Source organism: Medicago sativa, chromosome 6 (assembly GCF_051527215.1).
Source record: "Medicago sativa cultivar Bolivia chromosome 6, Bolivia_mono, whole genome shotgun sequence".
Lineage (NCBI taxonomy): Eukaryota > Viridiplantae > Streptophyta > Magnoliopsida > Fabales > Fabaceae > Medicago > Medicago sativa.
Genome location: NC_140754.1, coordinates 54,497,749 through 54,515,273, shown reverse-complemented (window position 1 = coordinate 54,515,273; position 17,525 = coordinate 54,497,749). Strand labels below are relative to the sequence as shown.

The window sequence follows — 17,525 nt, the reverse complement described above, 5'->3', positions numbered from 1 at the left end:
CGACCTGTATCCAAGAACTCTACAAGGGTTCCTCCTTTACAAGTTTTATTGCCCTCAGCCATGGTTTTGATACGTCTCTCAACGACGGTCTCTCCAAAGAGGTTTTCCCCTGTGAATATGTTGCAGCACGAGCCACTACGTGCCCAATCTTCCAATGTTTCGTCTGCCTTTGTGAAGCTTCTCTGTCCAACTGCCAATCAATCATGCATTTCAAGCATTCATACATGCATAATCATGCATTTTATGTGCTCATACATCCAATAATCTTGCTATACCATACATACATGTTGCATATCCAACTGTCAACTGTCAATTTCAATTTCAATTTCAATTCCAATTCCAATGTCAAATTCAATTCAATTTCAACTGTCAAATTCGATGCAATCTCAACTTTCCAATCTCAATTCCAAATCATGTCAACTGTCAAATTCGAAGCAATCTCAATTTCAATTTCAATTCAATGTCAATTCGAAGCAATTTCCAATCTCCAATTTCAATTCCAATTTCAATGTCAATCTCCAATTTCAATTCCAATGTCAATGTCAATATCCAATGTCAATGTCAATGTCAATGTCAATGTCAATATACAATGTCAATGTCAATGTCAATGTCAATTTTCAATTCAATTCCAATCCAATCTCAAAGTCAATTGCAACTCTCCAATTCAATGTCAATGTCTATGTCTCAATCCAATTCCAATTTCCAATGACTCTTTCAATTTCAACTCTCAATCAATGTCTATGTCTCTGCTCAATTTCAACTTACAATCTCTCTTTTAATGTCAACCTTCAATTCAATTCAAATCAATGTCAATCCACTCTCAATTTACTCTTGGGCCGACAAAAATGGTCATGTCTATTTTCAAATCAAGTCAATGACAAGTTACCCTCAATTGGTATCTTGTTAAACCAGACTTTCAATTTGTATCTTGTTACTGGTCAAGTGCCAGGTTCGATCCAAAAAAGAACCACTTGTACCTGCTTGTATACCTATACCTCCGGACAAACGACAAGTTCAATTCAAAGAACAGTTTGTACCCAGCTTATGCTTTGTTATCGGTCAAACGGCAAGTTCGATCTAGAAGAACAGTTTGCACCTTCCCACACGACGTGGTGATAATCCAACAAGCGAGTTCGATCCAAAGAACAGTTTGTATCTACCCTTTTGCCTTTGTCTCCAGCCAAACGGCCAGTTCAATCCAAAGAACAGTTTGTGTCTGCCTATCTGTTTGTATCTTCAACCAAGTGTCAAGTTCGATCCAAAGAACAACTTGTGTCTGCCTATATGTCTGTATTTCCGGTCAAGTGCCAAGTTCAATACCAAGAACAGCTTGCACCTATCTCTTGTTTTGTATTCCTCGGTCAAGTGGCCAGTTCGATCCAAAGAGCAACTTGTCCCTTGTTTTCTGTCCCCTGGTTTGTCTACCCTGTCAATGTCCACCTGAATTCCCAGTGACATGCCAGGCTCCATAGACTCCAGTTGTTTGTCTTGCATTCATAATCAAAGTATTGTATGGCATTCGTATCATTGAAAATCTGAAAGCGTATTTTTATGTCCAAAAACAGTGCAAATGTTAATATTTAAGTATCTTCGTCCCGTCAACTCAAAGACTTTGTCTCTTGACTCTCCGGACAAAGAAACTTAAATAGGGGCAGCTGTTATACCCTAATTTTGGACCTAAAAATACTTGTTCAATTCTTCTTTTCTTACATTACAAGCTATTTGAACTGTCTCTGATCAATTACATCTTTCTCTGCATTTTATTTCAATGTTATTTGCAAAATTCACATAGAAGGGTATTCTAGTCATTTCCTGCATTCAACTCATTTTAATCCTTGAAAATTGTTTGAGTCTTTTAAATTGGTCTGTATAAGTCCTTGTTTCAATCTCATGTCAAAATTCATTTCAAAAATATCAGTTGAGTCTTTTTTTTTTAGCCAGTTTAGCCCCTAGGGGCATTTTAGTCATTTCCTATGTTAAAATTTCTTTCAATCTTTGAAAAATTGTTTGAGTCCTTTCAAATAGTTTGAATAAGTCTTCGTTTCAATCCTATGTCAAAATCCATTTTAAAGTTGCATTTGAAGTCATTTCGAGTCAGTTTTGCCCCTAGGGGCATTTTAGTCTTTTCAAAGTGTCAAAACTCTGTCCAAATTTTAAAAAAATTGTCTCTGAATCTTTTAATTTTACTTGTATGAGTCTTAGCTTCGATTCCCTGTTAAAAATCCATTTTAAAATTGCGTCTGAGTCGTTTTTAGTCGTTTTAGCCCTAGGGGCATTTTGGTCATTTCACACGAAATTTCGGCAAAGAGAGGTTACTTTAAAGTACCTCATTTAGGCCATTGGTTCGTTTTAGTCCATTTTGTCAATTTTAATCGTTTCACTTTACGTTATTTTCCAATTACCAATTTTAATTCATTTTATTTTTATTTTTTTAGTCCTAAATTCCTAAAATTTGCATTTTAGTCCATTTTTGTCCAAGTCATGGTCCAGTGCCACGTGTCAGGTCCCAATTGGTCCAAGAGTTAGTTATGCCACATGTCATTGATCCATTGGTCCAGTCCATACACTTGTCAGCTATAAATCCAGTCACAGACCCAGTCATCACAACTTTTTCATTTTCTCTCATCTCTCCATTTACTTTCTGCCACATCATCACAGAGAGCTTTCTCTCTCTCCTCCAACTCCCTCCACCGTAACCTACCCTTACTCCACCATAACCAATTTCTCCGACCACCACGAACCACCGCAACTAACTCCAAAAACCACCAAATTCATCAACCACAACCGTAACAATATCCACAGATTCATCACCAGTTCGAATATTCATCCAAAAAACGTTTCCAAACAACAAAAATTTCAGAATTCATCAAAGATCATCACAGAATATAGTCCTCAGAGATTCAACGATTGAATCATCATCACCAGACAGTGAGCTCTGCAATTCAAACACCGTTTCGTCGCGAGGACTAATTTGGTGCGATCACAGAGGAAGAGCGAGAAGAAGAAGGAACGAAGTAGGAAAACCAGTTCAACAAGATTTGCCAGGGAAGATCCAACAACAAGTTCACAGAATACGAAGAAGAAAAAGAAAAACGATTCACATTCGTTTCGATCTCGCCTGCTAGAAGCAAAAAGAACGAACTACGTGAAGCTTTCCTTCCTTCGTCTTTCTGCAAATCCAACGAGGTAAATGTCACTTTCTCTTCTTTCATTTCGTCTCAGACTCAATCGTTTGAAGCTATGAACGTGTTTCGTCCAAAATAGAACGTGTGAAAGCATAGATTAGTATAGATCCACCAACCTTAGGGTTTGCTTTTCGAAAAAACTTTAAAAATAAAAAATCAGTAAAGAATTTCGTAGATCTGTACTAATCTATTCGTCTCCTCCGAAAATAGGGTTTGATTTTGAAAAGAGGAGAAGATTTTGGTTTGAAAAGCATGAAAAACGTTTTGAATAAGGACGATCACTGGAACCTTCGTCGAAAAATTCATGAGTTCGCCGGAATATTCATCGGCAAATTCTTGAACTCACCGCGAAATTCATGATCTTCCCAGGATCCGACGAGAGATTGTAGAGAGAGGAAGAGAGAACATGTTCGGCCTAGAGAGAGGAAGGGAGGTTTAGAATGAGTTAAAACCGGTTCAGGCCTATATATACTGCCATGAACCGGTTTAACCCGTCCTCAAACCGACCCAGCCTGCTCCTTCGGCCCATTCTGCACGCCTAGGAGCATTGTTGCTATGCACCCCCCCTGTTCTTGCATGCTTTGCTTATTTCTTGCTAATTGCACCCCTGCAGGTTCCAAAAACCTTCAAAAAATTCCTAAAAAATTTCTCAATGCTTTTCTTGATATTTTTGTTGATTCTTGATGATTTTTACCTGTTAATATTGGCTGGAAAATATTGGTGAAAATGTTGATCTCTTGATTAGTTTAGCACTTTTAATTTTGTTAAAATCTTGATAAAACTTCCAAAAATGGTGTGAAAGTTCTTGAGATTGTTGTTGATGCTTGAGACTTGTTTCTTGTGTTATTTTTGCATGTTAGAGGCTGTTAAAAATATATAGGATGTTTCTCATTAGTATTTTCATTTGTTTGGTTAGATTTTTTTTGTGAATTTTTACTATGTTCTTGATTCCAATACTTTGATATATGATGTGTGATTCCATGATATATATGCTCTCGAAATTGTGGTTATTATACTGTTTGATGTGTTGATTTGTGACTTACTTGTGTTACAAGTTATGTAAATAGCTCTATGTGGAATTAAAGTGTAAAATAGGCCTAAAAATGCTTCATAATTGCTTAGTTTAATGCCTCCCTCTAATCCTCATGGTCAAAATTGAAATGGAACCTCTAAAATTGATTGAAATGTGAGGGTTAGGAGTTATGTGTTGGCTTTGCTTTTATGAACAAATTTTAGTCATGTTTGCACTCATTTTGCCTTTATTTTGGTTTGTTTTCCATCCTTTATGTTATAGTGTCTTTCTTGCTTTATTTCTTTTGATATTGCCTTATGCTACTAACCATTTCATTTCATGTCTCATATTCATCATAAGCATTCACACTTCATCTTTCTCTTCATCTTTTTCTTGCACTTTGAGTTTCAATTTCATGCAAAAATTAGAATGTAAAGATTTAGGAGTTCTTTTGTATTTTACTTTCATGCCATCTTTAATTCTTGCAAGACCATAGAATGTATCTAGGCCAATGATGTAAAGGACAATGGACTCTAATGATGTACACCGACACAAGCACCGACACATGCACACACACCACTTTAGATACATAGCTAGAATATGCATGTTTAGATGTATGATTAGGATTGTATGTTTAGATGAATGTCTAGGATTTATACTTAGAAAAAATCAATTTTCCAAAAAACTTGAACAAACTTCACTCAAATCATTTTCAAAATAAACCTTGGGATCAAAATCCCATTGAATTTTCCTTTTTCATTTTCTTAATCAAATTCCAATGAAAATAATCATATTTGACTTCTTTTGCAAATGACTAATTCAACCCCACTTTTTACAATCTCATGCCCGTGAGGCCTCTTTCTATTCTTCAAATTCCAATTTTCAAACTTAAAATCAACCAACAAAAACAAAAACATTTTTGGAAGAGAACTACGGTGAATTTGATCCCTTAAACGGGTACGTAGGCAAGGAACAAAATTCCTTCAATTCAACTAAAATAAAAATTTTAAAACATTCTTCTCCCTCCAATTCTTCACTTAGAAACTTTTAGGTTTAATAAATACTTTTCAAAATAGCATTTAAAAATAGAGCGCGTAGAAATTAAAGACGGTTCCTATAGGATACTATAGTCGTTATGGGTGCCTAACACCTTCCCATAGCGAAAACAACTCCCGGACCTCGATTCTCAAGGGTTTTGCTTACTTTTTCCCTTCCCAAGAAAAAAATAAGATATCACCGGTTTGAAAGGTTCAAACGTAATCAATGTTTGACACCCAAAAACCAAGATAAAACACCAGAGGGTTGAGATTCAAGGAAAGTATGTATGGAGAATATTTATTATGTTATGTCAGCTTAAATCAAGTTAAGTATCAGTGTCGGAATAAACACGTCTGAGGCAAGGGCATGATGGTAATTTCACAAAGAAGGATATTTATAAGATTTTGGTTAAGATATTTTCATAACTTCTTATCCTTTCTCTCTCTAGATTTGTTGGCAAGACTTCCTCCTCCCTCTCTCTAGGAAGCTCACGCCTTTCTCTCTTTCTTTCAACCAAATCTTCCAAATCTTCTTCCTTCCATGGCAAGTGAATCCATGATACTCTCTCTTGATCTCTTAGGCATGTAGAAGCTTGGTTAAGGTTAGATTTCTCTATTCCACCTCTCAAGAAGATATTCAAAAGAATCTAGGGTTTGGATTGGAACAAGAAGCTAGGGTTATGTTTGTTGTTTTGGAACTCTTGTTGATTCTACTACATGGAATTGGAGGGTTAAGCAAGAAACAGCTTGAGTTAAGTTCATCTTGGAGTCAAGAGTTAGGGTTTGGTTCATGATAATATGGAAGATGATTCAAGCTAGGTTTTCTTCATGGTCAAGAATCATGGTGCTTAGATTGCAAGAAAGAGCAACAAGATGGATTGGTTTAAGTCAAGGAAGCAAGTGATCAAGAACTAGGGTTTGGTTGCTTGAGCTAGAAACTTGAAGAAGTCACAAGAACTTGGTTTAGGTGAGTTCCATAGATAGAATTCCTTACCTTCGGGATTATGTTTATGTCTTGTAGAATAACATGAAAATTTTAGGGTTTATGAAAGAAATAATTGCCCCTATTCTTGCCATGCTTACTAAATGTGTTAATACTTGCCATATGAGTATTTTACAAGTATCCTATGATCAAATATGTTCCAATATACTTAGAGACACTTGGTTTGAGGTTTTTGTGTCAAAAATACCATTTTTACAAGTTCCGGACTGTCACAACTCGCCACAGCGAGCTATTACTCACCACAGCAAGCAAAACAAAGCAGAACCAAGGTTCTGCTCGACTCCAACTCGCCATGGCGAGCAGCTGCTCGCCTCCCACATAAAGTCACTCACCTAAGCGAGCAAGTGGTGCATTCTGGTACTGCTTGCTCGTTCTGGCAGATTCGGTGTTTTTCGTACCAGATTTTTTTGTGCAGTCTTTTATAAAAGTAAACCCCTCAAACCAAGGTCTTATATGATGATTTTCTAAAAGAGTTTTTTTATGAATGAAGTAAGATTAAACATGTATATTGATGCTTGATACATGAGAGAATGATATGTATGATTTGATAGGAACTGGGGTAGCAAGTTATTCATCAAGCAAGGGAAAAACTAGAGCCTCGACATAGTAGTCGAGAACTAGCATGTTAAGCAAGAATCCCTAGAATGATAAGACGCGAAGCATGTTATCTTCACACATGATAAAGAATGATGTAGCAAGTATGAATTTACCGCTAATCGGATCGATCAAGGTTTCGAGGTAAACAAGTAGGCATGATTAGGTTTAACTTTCATGAACGACAAGACTATGACATGTATAATGTAGGTGGCATGTCTCTTGCTATCCACGTCAGGGGGATACAAGTGGTTTTCATGATGAGAACGGTTCAAGCCGCAAGGGACCCGCATGTCACTGAGTAAGAAAGATGTAGGTGTTCGTGTCTCTTGTTATCCATGTCAAAGGGATACGAGAGGTTCTCAAACCAAGGGGAACGGTTCATGCCGTAAGGGACCCGGACGACATTGAGGGAGTCCGATGTACCCTTGTTAGGTTTCATCGGTCATGTATGGGATTGTTCTCAGGGTTACTCCACCCGGGGCTCTCCGTAAAATGAATCAAGATAATAACTGTTTGTTCAACGCTAACATAATGAATGAACTTATGCACGACCATGTATGTTATGATTATGATTCCATGCACGATTATGATTATGATCACGAATGAACTCATGTACGACTATGTTAAGAACAAGAGCATAAGATGCTATTAGACAAGTACAAGACATGGAATAGAACAAGTAAAGAATGTATTACCGATGACTATCTTAGGTTTCCCCTAATCATCCGGTGTAGAATCGTGTCATGATTATGTTATGCTTAGGCCTCGATACGTATAGCGTATTCTTGGCAATGCGGTTTTAGATTCCCCTTGACCGCCATGTCACGTATAGAAGTGAAGCGTGTAACAAGTTAAGATGAGACTATGACGGCCTTAGCATGCACGACCATCTAGTATGCAGGTCCCCACACACTTATAGTCAACCGGCAAGTTGTATTATAGACACGTGGTGACCGTAGGTTTCCCCCGAGGTTACCTATAGCCTAGGATTTAGGGAACTCACTGAGACATTATGTATCATCCCAATCCTTATTTGTTTTAGATAAACAGGTTGGATGTCAAGGTAGCAGCCGGATGGATATTTCAGCAAGAGCTCGTTCGTACTCGCAGCATGGTGACTACGGATTACAAGGATGCATTTATCTTATAATGGACAAGAATTGTTGTATTGATAATGTACGAACACGTTTTGTTGTATAATATATTCATTCAAAGTTTTTATGTTGTAATTTCTTAATGTATCCGGTACTAAACTAACGCACATGCTAGACTTTCTAGATACATCTAGTATGGGTGTTACATTTGGTACCAGAGCAGGTCGATTCAGATCGTGCCTTGGGTCATTAAGTTAAAACAGAGGTAGTGGGACCATTGGGTTCTGGGTAAATGTTCTAGTTGTCGTTGTTAGTTGAGCCTGATCAACTCAATTTAGCATTCGACGATTAGAACGGATGCTTGAGAGCTGAATAGGACCCAGGAGGAATGAAGTATGTGATGAAGATGCACTGGAAAGTGTGAACTCAAAAGTAAGGACTCGGAATGAGTATTAGTAAGAAGTTGATCGTGCCAGTAGGTGGTCGGTGAACTAAGCAAGAAGAAGTATGAATCCTCTGGGAAGGTAAGGCAATGTTAAGAAGGGACGTTCCGACAGCGATGGGTAAGTTGTTAATGATACTTCGTACACCGTAAGTGAAGAATATGAAGTATCTTAGTAGGACCCAAAGTTTCAGAAGGAGTCGTTGTTGGATCGGGTTTGAGGTATAGAACAGAATGATATTCGGGAACATAAGTGCAAGGCTACCAGATAGTGAGAAGTTGACGTATGTTGACGGAGTTAGTAGGCCCTCAAGAATGGCGTTATGGGATTGAAGTTTTGGACTTGTATGTTCAGAGTGGACAAGGACCTTGTGTGAGTGAAAGTTTTATGTTATCAAGATTAAGGCATTGATTTCCGACGTGCCGAGAATTGTATCGAAATAGGTTGATGTTGCCGTACATATTTTATAGAATATTTCACAATGTTAGGAATGAATGATGTGGATTTTATACTTGAGAATTAAAATTTCATGCAAAGAATTCTTTTCGGAAAACTGAGTTGAAGAAGCTCACCAACAGTGAACCTGAGACGAAATTTTGTTTTTCTGAAAAACTTTCAGTTCGTCTCTAGTGTCTGCAGTGACTATTAGGGAGTTGTCTTCAAGACCTTTTATGCTACAAAAACCTTTTTATAACATCAAGTAGCGAATGCATATCACATCCTAAGGTTTCCAAAGGAAAAAGGCATGGAGCATTAACGGAATCGATACGGTTTAAGGTAACTTTGGAAGTTAATGTGTCAAGAGTCAAGAAAGAGCTCAAACCAAGAGTTTAGAGGTTCCGGTATTTTGAATAGATGTCATGGATGTGAAGACATGAAGTAAGAAGTTAAAGTGGTGCAAAGTTATGTGGAATTACAAGGTTCTGGGATTTTGTGGAAGTATGAGTATTTCTCGAACATATGTTTTGCTTAATTGACTTGCTAAGGCTCGTTATGATGTTGAATCATAAATTTTAAATAATTTTAGAAAGATTTACGCGTATGGGCAATTGAAGTTGACATTTTGAAATTCACAAGAGATTTTCTAGGAACCGGTTTGTTACGACACGCGTAGAGCGGGCTAGACTCATTAGAATCTAGATTTGATGGCACATATGTGTTATCAACTCATTCTATGATTTTAGAGTAACGACCAGGGCCTAAACTCAGTATCTATATATAGTAGAAAATAATCAACATCAATGACCCGTGCGCTAGTTTATGAAGATTTCTTTAAAAGAAAAATCCATGAGTAAGCATTGGTATGATTAAGCAAAATATAGTATGCGAGAATGTGAAGGTACAAGGTTAGAAGTTTAAGGAAGGTATGTTCAAGTACAAGATGAGTTTGTCATGGGAATTCGAGTTTGCTCGGAAACAAGTTTAAGTATGATATGTATACCTCAGCAGGTAAACCTAACCAGCAAGAATGTAGGGTCTATCCCCCAAGTAAAGTGATATGAGTATATGATAAGTTTATCCTGAGTTTTAATCTTACAAGTAGTGCTAAGTGTACGGTTGTGACGTTGGTTGCAACATGGAAGATCTTGAGAATAGTTCAGGAAGATAGTAAACAAGTGGTGAACAGGAATGTGAAGTTTCACTCTTTTCAACAGAATAGAGTATTGGTTTAAGCCAACCGGTGGGAATCAGAGTAGTGCCACGGAAGTTAATCGGTGATCACGGAACATGGGATATTAGTATGTATGAATCTTCGTGAAGAATGTTCGGTTGGTAACACAAATTTAGCAAGAAGCACCATAAGACAAGCAAGGAGTCCTCGATGCGATAAGTAAGTAAGGATGCTTATATAGTCAGTGTTGGCTAAGGTAAAAGTTTAAAGTATGAATCTTTACCTAGGTAAGATGAGAAAGACTAGAGTTGCCATTTATGAATTTATCAGGATGCATGAATGATGATATTGGAAAACATGTATGAAATCAGAAGGTTTTCTTTTGTGACTCAAAGTAAAGGTCGAAGCAACAAGAATAATGACTAGTATTCGGAAAAGGTAGTAACGCTCGAGCAATACTTGAGTAAGATAATTTGAAGATTCAAGTTTAGTGTTCCTGAAGAAGAGGAACAAGTCAATGTCAAGTGGGTCAAGTATCTTCTTTGGTTTATGTTATGTATTAATGGATGTCGGAGGTATGTATGTCAGTTAAGAGGGGAAGAATCCACTCTTGAAGTTAAAGTATGTTATCACGAAAGGAGATGCAACTCTTGAGTTTTGTGTAATGAGATTCATACTCTTGTATGCAATACTTGTTGAGTGAAAACGATACTTGTTAAGATATGTCAAACCATGATTTAATAATCTTTAAGTTGAGATGGGTATTAAGGAACTTGGGAATGATGTTTATTTTTTTTTTAAAAACATAGAGTTTTACATTTTCAAAATTGAAAAGGTACGCCGTAAGCTCACTTAAGACGTACAAATTTGAGGACCAACTTGTTGTGGGCAAGTTAGGGGCGAGTTGTAAAATCTTTTTCAAAATATAAAGACTCATCCTGTGGTTCTGTGGTACCATTACAAATTCAGTTTTGAAATGATAATTCTCTTATGTCATGTAACTATTCGTTCCAAGAACCCATATACCAAAGTTTGGAAAAAAATTTAAAGTTGAGATGGGTATTACGGCATTTGAAAGCATGCAAACGTTATGGAAAATAGCAATGTCCGTATGATACCAATATCATACGGGATACATAGATTTGTAATTAAGAGTGTTCAATGCAAGTGCAAATGGACTTAGTAGGAAGTGCAAGAGTAAGTGAAACACAACACAGGTTATTAGATTGTTAGATGAATCAGCATTGTTGATTTCACTTTTTCATGTAAAGCTATATGAGTTACCCTTTAATTCGGGTGCAATGAGATCAGAAGATTTTCTAAGGCTCTGAAAAGAGATAAGTGATTCGTGGAATCGCCTAGACGAGTAAAGTAAGTAAGTGACATGTATCTCAAGGTACAGTAAGTAAGATGATGTATGAACTATGTGGTTACACAATAAGATGTTTATGATGCAAATGAGCACTGCAGGGCAAACCTGGATTCCAGTAAGGCTCCAGTTGAAAGGCAAATCCTGAGTGATTAGTTAATGAAAGGTTACTTATATGAATGGTTAATGCTGAGCGGATAAGTTATGGGTCCGAGACAACCAGGCCACATGTAGCAAAGGTGTGTTTTAAACACGATGTTCTAAGTTAACTCTGTGGTCTTGAGGAAGAGAGTAAGACCCAAGAGACTACATTCGTTTTTATGTGGAACAAGAAAGAGGAGAAATTATATGATTTGATAAGAAGTATGCTTCAAACTCTTTGGAGTAGGCATGATCAGATTTTATTTAGCTAAAACCAAAGGAGGCAGATTTTAATCATGGTGATTGGTAGAGGATTTCTAAATTTCTAGGACGAAATTTCTTTAAGGGGGTAGAATGTAATATCCCGCCTGTCAGCATCGGAATATTACCAGTCGATCGTGCCAGAGTGTTGAGATTCAAGGAAAGTATGTATGGAGAATATTTATTATGTTATGTCAGCTTAAATCAAGTTAAGTATCAGTGTTGGAATAAACACGTATGAGGTAAGGGCATGATGGTAATTTCACAAAGAAGGATATTTATAAGATTCTGGTTAAGATATTTTCATAACTTCTTATCCTTTCTCCTTCTAGATTTGTTGGCAAGACTTCCTCCTTCCTCTCTCTAGGAAGCTCACGCCCTTCTCTCTTTCTTTCCACCAAATCTTCCAAATCTTCTTCCTTCCATGGCAAGTGAATCCATGATACTCTCTCTTGATCTCTTAGGCATGTAAAAGCTTGGTTAAGGTTTGATTTCTCTATTCCACCTCTCAAGAAGAGATTCAAAGGAATCTAGGGTTTGGATTGGAAGAAGAAGCTAGGGTTATGTTTGTTGTTTTGGAACTCCTGTTGATTTTACTACATGGAATTGGAGGGTTAAGCAAGAAACAACTTGAGTTGAGTTCATCTTGGAGTCAAGAGTCAGGGTTTGGTTCATGGTAATATGGAAGATGATTCAAGCTAGGTTTTCTTCATGGTCAAGAATCATGGTGCTTAGATTGCAAGAAAGAGCAACAAGATGGATTGGTTTAAGTTAAGGAAGCAAGTGATCAAGAACTAGGGTTTGGTTGCTTGAGCTAGAAACTTGAAGCAGTCACAAGAACTTGGTTTAGTTGAGTTCCATAGATAGAATTCCTTACCTTTGGGATTATGTTTATGTCTTGTAGAATAACATGAAAATTTTAGGGTTTATGGAAGAAATAATTGCCCCTTTTCTTGCCATGCTTACTAAATGTGTTAATACTTGCCATATGAGTATTTTACAAGTATCCTATGATCAAATATGTTCCAATATACTTAGAGACACTTGGTTTTGAGGTTTTTAGGTCAAAAATACCATTTTCACAATTTCTGGACTGTCACAACTCGCCACAGCGAGCTATTACTCACCACAGCAAGCAAAACAAAGCAGAACCAAGGTTCTGCTCGACTCCAACTCGCCATGGCGAGCAGCTGCTCGCCTCCCACATAAAGTCACTCACCTAAGCGAGCAAGTGGTGCATTCTGGTACTGCTTGCTCGTTCTGGCAGATTCGGTGTTTTTCGTACCAGATTTTTTTGTGCAGTCTTTTATAAAAGTAAACCCCTCAAACCAAGGTCTTATATGATGATTTTCTAAAAGAGTTTTTTTATGAATGAAGTAAGATTAAACATGTATATTGATGCTTGATACATGAGAGAATGATATGTATGATTTGATAGGAACTGGGGTAGCAAGTTATTCATCAAGCAAGGGAAAAACTAGAGCCTCGACATAGTAGTCGAGAACTAGCATGTTAAGCAAGAATCCCTAGAATGATAAGACGCGAAGCATGTTATCTTCGCACATGATCAAGAATGATGTAGCAAGTATGAATTTACCGCTAATCGGATCGATCAAGGTTTCGAGGTAAACTAGTAAGCATGATTAGGTTTAACTTTCATGAACGACAAGACTATGACATGTATAATGTAGGTGGCATGTCTCTTGCTATCCACGCCAGGGGATACAGGGGGTTTTCATGATGAGAACGGTTCAAGCCGCAAGGGACCCGCATGTCACTGAGTAAGAAAGACGTAGGTGTTCGTGTCTCTTGTTATCCACGTTAGGGGGATACAAGAGGTTCTCGAACCAAGGGGAACGGTTCAAGCCATAAGGGACCCGCACGACACCGAGGGAGTCCGATGTACCCTTGCTAGGTTTCATCGGTCATGTATGGGATTGTTCTCAGGGTTACTCCACCCAGGGCTCTCCGTAAAATGAATAAGATAATGACTGTTTGTTCAACGCTAACATAATGAATGAACTTATGCACGCCCATGTATGTTATGATTATGATTCCATGCACGATTATGATTATGATCACGAATGAACTCATGTACGACTATGTTAAGAACAAGAGCATAAGATGTTATTAGACAAGTACAAGACATGGAATAGAACTAGTAAAGAATGTATTATCGATGACTATCTTAGGTTTCCCCTAATCGTCCAGTGTAGAATCGTGTCATAATTATGTTATGCTTAGGCCTCGATACGTAGAGCATATTTTTGGCAATGCGGTTTTAGATTTCCCTTGACCGCCATGTCACATATAGAAGTGAAGCCTATAACAAGTTAAGATGAGACTATGACGGCCTTAGCATGCACGACCGTCTAGTATGCAAGTCCCCACACACGTATAGTCAACCAACAGGTTGTATTATAGACACGTGGTGACCGTAGGTTTCCCCCGAGGTTACCTATAGCCTAGGATTTAGGGGAACTCACTGAGACATTATGTCTCATCCCAATCCTTATTTGTTTCAGATAAACAGGTTGGACGTCAAGGAAGCAACCAGATGGATATTTCAGCAAGAGCTCTTTCGTACTCGCAGCATGGTGACTACGGATTACAAAGATGCATTTATCTTATCATGGACAAGTATTGTTGTGTTGATAATGTACGAACGCGTTTTGTTGTATAATATATTCATTCGAAGTTTTTATGTTGTAATTTTTTAATGTATCCAGTACTAAACTAACGCACATGCTAGACTTTCTAGATACGTCTAGTATGGGTGTTACATTTCTATTTTTTGATTTCCAGAGATGTTTTTTGTCAGGACATCACACAATCCCTAAATGGAAGCTTGATGATTACAGGACAGTGGTTTTACTGTCCAGATGAAGCAGAAAAAAAAGGAGGTGGTAGGTGGCAATCGATTGACAACAAAGAGTTGTTTTATAGTTTCCACCAAGATGAAGTTCTTGCAGAATCTATTATGCATAAATGTGTGGTGCATTTTGTTCCCATACACAAACAACTTCCAGATCGTAAGCAACATCCCGGTTTTATTATGCAGAAGGTGTATGACACAAATGAATTGAAATTATGGAATCTAACTGATAAGGACTATCAAGACGATAATCAACAAGAAATTGATGAGTTTGTTCAGAAAACTCATCAATGTTTTGGTGAACTACCCGACATTGAGACCGATGAAGCTATTGATCAGGAAGATCTGCCTGAATGCACATCTTGACAACCGGATCCTTATTCTCTGATGTTCATTTACAAAACAATCAATGAGCTACCTAGTTATTACAATAAGTTAAAAATTAAGTTATACTCACATGCTTTTAATGAGAAGAGATAAGCCAAGCTAAATCAGAATAGTGTAAACTTTATTCAGATAATGAGGCTAAAGTATACAAGTTTCCTGCATAACTATAAAAATATTTCTTTAATCACGACAAAGAACACATGTTTTTAGCAATTTCAAATAAATAAATAGCAAAATTTTCTTCCACTAAGACTTGAATCTGATTGCCTTAAGTCCCAATTGAAGACAAATAATGTACGTGCAAATCTAGAGTTCAGATTTGGAATTGACTGTGATGAAAGTAACGGCCTTTTGATTGCTTCAGCAAACAGATTAACCAGAGTTGATCCCTTGGCTCCATATTCTATTTATTTAGAATTAACTTCAATTAAAGACATGTTATATCATACATAGATTCTATCTTGAGAAACTGTCTTCGCGTCAGCATTCTCAAAATTGCTGATGAGCAATAAAGACCTGTTGGTAATAATAAGACAAGAATAGAAGTTGTATCAACTATCTTATCTTACTATAAATCTGTTACGCAAATTGATGCTACGTTGATTTCTAAACCACCTTTGAATTATTGATGATAATTATTTGTGCATTAAGCAAGCAACTTTAGTGCTTAAAGATGCATACTTTGTACGAGAGATGCTAGCAAGAAATCGACCTTTCCAATAACATTCATGATATAACTTGGCCATCAAAGGTGATGTGTGACATGTAACATGGGACTCTTAATATTAATATCATCTTTGTTCATATCTAGATAGTGTCCTTGCCTGGCCCAAATAGGTATAACAAAAGGGAAAAACAAAAGAACATCGATAAATACAAATAAAATTACAAGCATTCTCTTCAACCAACAACAATTTTGAAATAAAAAATCAATAATGAACCAATACAATTTAGGCAAACAACAGCATTTTAAGTCTTCAAGAGAACATCTGCCAACATGTACAAAAGCTTTGAAGTTGGTGTCGCTGTTTCTAGAGTAAAATCAGAAGTTGACAAGCTTTATCGTAAAGGGAAGAAAGTTGAAAGTGCTTTTGGTGATACAAATTTTCAAGTTTTGAAAAAATATGGTAGCGATTTGGTTGAACGAGCAGGGAAGCTTGACTCTGTTATTGGACGTGATCAAGAGATAGAACGGCTTGTCGTGATTTTATCAAAAAGGAATAAGAACAATCTTATTCTTGTAGGAGAGCCAGGTGTTGGAAAAACTGTTGTTGTTGAAGGGTTGTCTCAAAGGATGGTAGAGGTAGAAAAGATCTTGAAAATGGTAAAACAGATCTTGGAAATCTTGCCAATGCACAGATATTTGCTTTAGATATGGGCGCATTAGTTGCTGGTGCTAAGAGCAATGGAGATTTTGAAGAGAGGCTGAAGGAAGTTTTGAAAGAAGTGGAAGAAGCTGAAGGAAGGGTAATTGTTTTCATCAATGAAATCCATCTTGTTCTTGGTGTTGGTAGAATTGAAGGATCAATGGATGCTGCTAATCTTCTCAAACCAATGCTTGATCGTGGTGGATAACCTAAGATGCATTGGCGCAACAATAATTGAAGAAAACAAGAAGTATGTTGAAAAAGATGCAGCATTTGAGAGGAGGTTTGTATAGATTGATGTGACTGAACCTAGTGTTTCAAATACCATCAGTATGCTTCATGGAATAAAAGAGATACAAAAGGATCACACAACAGAACAAACAAACGACAATAGTGATCGAAATGGAAACCAACCAAAAAGGAAAAGAAGAAAACCTCGATCACCTCACAGCGTAATCTTATGTAGGAATAACACTAACTGAAGTTTAGTGATAATTATGAGTTACACAAGCTGCCAAACAAATTTTCAATCCAAAAATAAGGTTAGTGTCAAGTCCCAAGTGCCAAATAAAGAAATTTTAGTCCAAACAAGAGATAAACATGTATAAATCACAATCTAGAGGTGATTTTGGACCAGAACTTTTTTCAACAGTTTTCTAAAACCAAAAGAAACTTCCTGTTATAAAAAAAATCAAAAGAAACTTAGATACCAAATTTCATGCTAACTGAACAAGTGTAGCTCAGATTAGACCTGTAGTTGCAATTTAACACTTAAAAGGAGACAATTGAGGGTAGCTTGCATAACGTAATATCTAGGGTATACAACCTTCAATCTTCATATACCATAAGAACCCTAACTGCAAGGAGTGGACTTCAAGATCTTGTGCTAAATTCTGCCTATTCCTGATTCAAAATTTGTTGTAAGCATTACAAGTCATATAAATTGAACTGCAACAACACAAACAAAAGCAGTAGAAAACAGGAGATGAACACATATAAACAAAACCACAGACTACAACAGGAAATCAAGTTAAATGGAAAAGTCGACACAAACACTCACAATAATAAATTAGATCAGAGTTTAATGTCACCAATAAATGAAAATAGTGAGCATAAATCAATTGTAAATTTGAAATAAAGAA

The 17,525-nt window shown here is 36.9% G+C and overlaps 1 pseudogene; it reads left to right on the top strand.

The window, feature by feature from the left end:
- The first annotated feature begins 16,013 nt into the window (after positions 1-16,013).
- On the top strand, positions 16,014-16,591 carry LOC146915718 (chaperone protein ClpB1 pseudogene; annotated as a pseudogene).
- The last annotated feature ends 934 nt before the right edge of the window (positions 16,592-17,525 follow it).